A 5,171-nucleotide genomic window follows, 5' to 3' on the forward strand; every position below is an offset into this window, starting at 1 on the left:
CCCCTCGGGTGTTCAGCGATGTTATCTCTTAAAACTGAATTATTAGCATGAGTATTTTTACATAATTTGTTTTATTAAGGATTGAGATGAATTATAGGACCTAGTAATCATTATTAACCATTAAACATGTATTTTTAGGACATAGCATTAATAAGTACTCAAATGGGATTTAGGATAGCTCACTTGACCAAAAGGACATTACTTCTGACATTGGGGGCGGGATTCTCCACTCCCACGCCGAAGTGGCCGCGCCGTCGTGAACGCCGTCGTGAACCTCCGTTCCTGACCGATTCAGGCCCTGACAATGGGCTAGGATCGAGGTCGTGTCATCTACACGCGCCAGGCCTTGTTGCCCGCGTAAAGGTGGCGCCGCATAGATGACGCGGCCGGCGCCGCATAACTGGCGTCATCCGCGCATGCGTGGTTGCCTTCCTCTCTAAGTCCGCCACGCAAGAAGGTGGCGGACGGATCTTGCAGGGCCGCAGAAGAAGGAGGTCCTCCTTCAGAGAGGACGGCCCGATGATCGGTGGGTACCGATCGTGGGCCACCCCACATTTGAGGTACCCCCCGGTGCAGGATCCCCCCTCACCCCCCGCAGGCCGCCCCCCCCCCAGCATTCGCGCGCTGTTCCCGACGGCAGCGACCAGGTGTGGATGGCACCGGGGGGAACCCGCCGTATTGGCCTGGCCGCTCGGCCCATCCGGGCCTGAGAATAGCGGGGGTGCCGGAGAATCGCCATTTTGGGTGTCTCCAGCGATTCTCCGGCCTGCGGCCCGCGAAACTCGACCGGACCGTTCCCGCCGCTTGGAAGAATTGCGGGAGGGCGTGGGACCGGCGTCCCGGGAAATTTTGGCGGCCCAGGCGATTCTCCCAACCGGCGTGGGAGTGGAGAATCTCGCCCCTGGTCTTTCTGTTGTTCTGTTTCTCACAAACAGTCAGCAAGCTGCTGGGATTGTAAGCAGCTTTCAGGATGATGATCAATCATGTGCTGCTTGCGATTCTATTGGGTGAAGTTTAAACACTGCTTGCAATTCTATTGGATAAGTTTAAAAGAAGCAGCTTCAGGGATTGGATCACATTCAACTGGGGTGGGCTTTTGAACGTTGTATGATTATTGTGCTCGGCTCTTTGTTCGGTAGAACAGGTCTTGGCTGATATCCAGTCTGTTCTCCGTGTACACGTAACAAGCTTGATTAAATAGCCATCTTGTCCAGGTTGTGGTATTTTTGTTTCTCTCTGTACTGAGTTGAGCCACAGGGAATAACCCCACGTGGAAGAACTCAATACACAGGCCTTGAAACCGCTCCTACATTATTTGGCGCACTGCGAGCACGGGTGTACACTGGATTCTGGCAGAATGATCCGCCTCCTAAATACGGGTGAGTACATTTCAATTTACCACCGAGGAGTTACGGATCAGGCGGTCGGATCCATAAGTTGTGCGAAAGTTGCGAGTAGGTAGCGGTGGACACACACAACACTGAGAACGTGCTAATGTTGGGTGGGCAAAGACGGACGTTTGTGCCACGCCGATGAGCAGAGCAGGATAAACCGCCATGCGTTAAAAAGATTGGAAAGGGTACGGCCCCACGACATTCGATGGAGGCCAAAACAGGGAACCCCAGAGGGGCTCAGAGCAAGTGACCAGTCAGACAAAGCTGGTGTCATTATTCTGAGGTTGTATGTGTAACAGGATTTGAAACCCCACTGCTTCGAGCAGCTGTGGATAAAAGGGGAAGTACAAAGAAATGACAAAGATATATTGGAGCACAAAAGTAAGAATGAGGCCATTTTAATTTAACAAGATTGCTTGGAGTTTGCGATATCTGTTTTAGCATGCTATTGATTGGTTTTTAAATTGCCCCGAAACATGTGTGCAAATTACTTGATACAAGATTAAATTGTGGATGTATGGGAATTCAATAACGCAAGTTAAAAGTAGAAATTCTAAGCATGCATCACCCCTGTGACGGAACAAAGGTTTAAAGAGTGCTAGCTTGCAGCATAACAAAGACAACGGCTGCTGTGAATTTTACGAGCAGCAGTATCATGTTTTGTTTGTTTGGAGGAGATTTGTGGAGTCATGTTATTATTTAGAGTTATCTTTTTGAGGAATGACCCTGAAGTTTCGTTTTTTTTTAATGTTTAATCATTTAAGTGCTTCAAGTCCAAACAGTTGACAGAAACCTGAAGTCATATTTTCTGATTCCAGGATTATTCTGAACCACATGTGGGACTTTTAATCCGGATATAAATTCACACAGGTAAGAATGAGGCCATTTTAATTTAACAAGATTGCTTGGAGTTTGCGATATCTGAATTGATTATGTCTGATCCTGTATTGGATTGATTTTGTGTTAAAACTCTGGGTCAGGTTGAAAAATAATTATTCTTGACGCAATTGATATTGGTCGGAAGAAAGGAAACAAAGTTTGAGGGACCAAAAATGGGTGCAGATTAGAGGCTGCTAAAAATCCCTCCTCGTGTTTCTGCTTAAGTCAAACAAAGGAGGGTGGTGACTAATGACGTCCAGTTGAAGGCTTATACCCCACCTCGCTTCATACAGCAGATAATTAACCCTTGCCTGTTAACAGCTGAAGGTGTTTTTTTTACAGGCATTAAGAATTTTTATTTTGAATTGACAACTGAAGAGGTTTTCTTTTAATAGGAATTGTGAATTTTAATATTGACTTGTCCGAATGGATTTTTTGTGTTTTACTTTTTAGGTAACTGCCAATGGAACAAGATTTGCAGTAGCTTCGAGGCTATGAGAATTTCTAAGTGACTTTCAGAAGTGCAACAATAGCCAACATGATTTAAAATCTAGTGGAGGGGTAAGCAACCCTCGTGAAAACCCTACAAGATTTAGCAAAGGGGGGAAGGGCTAGCAAAGACAGAGTAGAGTGCGGGGAGGAGATGCAGGCTTTTCCAATCTACACAAGTAATGGTGAAGGGGCCCATCTGGGTGGCCAGGCCTCAGTAAGTTTTGTGAGGGCCATGAAGAATCCAGCACGAGTTTTAAGGATACAAAGTAATAACATTTATTTACAATAACATATATATATATATAACAGCAGCAGCAACGTCCCTTGCTGCACACTCCTTCCTGCTGGTTCCAAACTGGCCAGCTTTATTTATACTTGGAGTTTACAAATGGTTTCTCCGCCCCCCTCATTGGGGAAGCTTATACTCCAACAGGATTGTGGGATTGTCATTAGTCCCCAGCCAATGGTAAGCAGGCAGGTTATAACATACCTCCCCCCCAAAGTCCAAGGAATCCACCGAAGACCCTGGCGAAGGAGGGCGTTGGACTCGTTTTGCCGCAGGCCGGACACCATTTGCACACGGCGCTGGATCAGGCGGCGTGTAACGAGATGGAAACCGGCGCTTCCGTGATGAATGGCGTAACGGTTGTACATCCACGGCCCGTGGACCCGAGGATTCCCCCTCTGATGCGTCCTGTGTCTCCATCTCGGAGTCAGAGTCTGCTGCCTCCGTCATGTCAGCGTCTATATCTCCATTCGGTTCTGTAACGACCTGTGCAGGCTTTGAGTGAGGCACCAGTGGAAGATTGTGAGGACTACCTTCCCTTGTCTCTGGTCTCTGCGGCTGTAGAAATGAGCTCCGGGGGCGGGGAATCTTTGGAGGGGATAGTCTTCTGGACAGAATGTGGTCTACATGTTTGCGCTGGAGACGACCCTGGGCTTGCACCTGGTAAGATATAGGGCCCGTTTGGTGAAAGATTACGCCAGGAACCCACTGGGCACCACCAGCAAAATTCTGAACGACCACTGGGTCACCGGGCGCAAACTGCCGAATCGGCCGATGCCGAGAAAATCCCTGTCCTTGCCGTTCTTGTGTGCGGCGTACTTTTGTGCCAATGTCCGGGAAAACCATACTAAGGCGGGTGCGAAGACTCCGGCCCATTAGGAGTTCTGCGGGAGCTACCCCAGTCACCGCATGGGGGTGGTCCTATACGTAAACAAAAAGCGAGCCAGTCTCGTATCCATTGATCCGGAAGACTGCTTCTTTAGGCCTCTTTTGAATGTCTGCACTGCGCGCTCTGCCACCCCATTTGAAGCCGGGTGGTAAGGGGCAGTGCGGATATGGCGTATGCCGTTCATCTTTATGAACCTCGCAAACTCCTCACTCGTGAATGGAGTGCCGTTATCTGTGACCAGCACCTCGGGGAGGCCATGCGTACTAAAGGACAAACGCATCTTTTCAATTGTCGCGCAGGACGTTGTCCCCTGCATCTTATGCACCTCTAGCCATTTGGACTGGGCGTCGATTAATAGAAGGAACATGGATCCTTGAAAAGGGCATGCGAAATCTGCATGCAAGCGTGCCCAAGGCCGCCCTGGCCATTCCCAGTGATGTGGGGGCGCGGCCGGCGGAAGCTTCTGATGCTCCTGGCAAATGGAGCAGTTTTGGGCCACCTTCTCAATGTCGGTGTCGAGGCCTGGCCACCAGACATAACTCCGGGCCAACATTTTCACTTTGGTCACACCCGGATGCCCATTGTGCAAGTCTCTTAGTATCAGCTTCTGGCCTTTTTCCGGGACAATCACACGCGTCCCCCACAAGAGGATGCTGTCTTCCACGCTGAATTCTGACAGCTTGGAGGAAAATGCCCGCAACTCGCCTGGGAGCTGTCTATGCTGCCCACCATACAGGACTATGTGCTGAACCTTTGACAGGACTGGCTCCGCCTGGGTCCACTCATGGATCTGTGATGCCATGACAGGCAAGGCGTACATAAAATTTAGGGTTGCAACCACCTCACCGGTCGTGGGGGTCGACATGGGACCGGTCGATAAATGCATCGGTCGGCTTAGTGCATCGGCATTTGCTATCTGCGTTCCTGGTTTGTGCTCCAGAGAATACTCGTATGCAGCAAGCAACAAAGCCCAGCGCTGGATCCGTGCGGAAGCAATGGGCGGTATTGGCTTATCCTCTCTGAAAAGTCCCAGCAGAGGCTTATGATCAGTCACAATAGTGAAATGGCGGCCATACACGTACTGGTGGAAGCGTTTCACCGCAAAAACCACTGCCAGGCCCGCCTCGATCTGCGCGTACTTTTTCTCCGCTGCAGTCAATGTGCGGGAGGCGAAAGCTATCGGTCGCTCGGCCCCGTTCTCCATCTTGTGGGACAGGACGGCCCCAATACC

The 5,171-nt window shown here is 49.9% G+C and overlaps 1 long non-coding RNA gene across 1 annotated transcript; it reads left to right on the plus strand.

Annotated features, from left to right (window-relative positions):
- The first annotated feature begins 1,141 nt into the window (after positions 1-1,141).
- LOC140388103 (uncharacterized) lies at positions 1,142-4,935 on the plus strand. Its single transcript, XR_011934089.1, has 3 exons — positions 1,142-1,379; positions 2,213-2,264; positions 2,727-4,935. It is a non-coding gene; the product is annotated as an uncharacterized lncRNA (long non-coding RNA).
- Positions 4,936-5,171: the final 236 nt, after the last annotated feature.

Source organism: Scyliorhinus torazame, chromosome 13 (genome assembly GCF_047496885.1).
Source record: "Scyliorhinus torazame isolate Kashiwa2021f chromosome 13, sScyTor2.1, whole genome shotgun sequence".
Taxonomy (NCBI): Eukaryota; Metazoa; Chordata; class Chondrichthyes; order Carcharhiniformes; family Scyliorhinidae; genus Scyliorhinus; species Scyliorhinus torazame.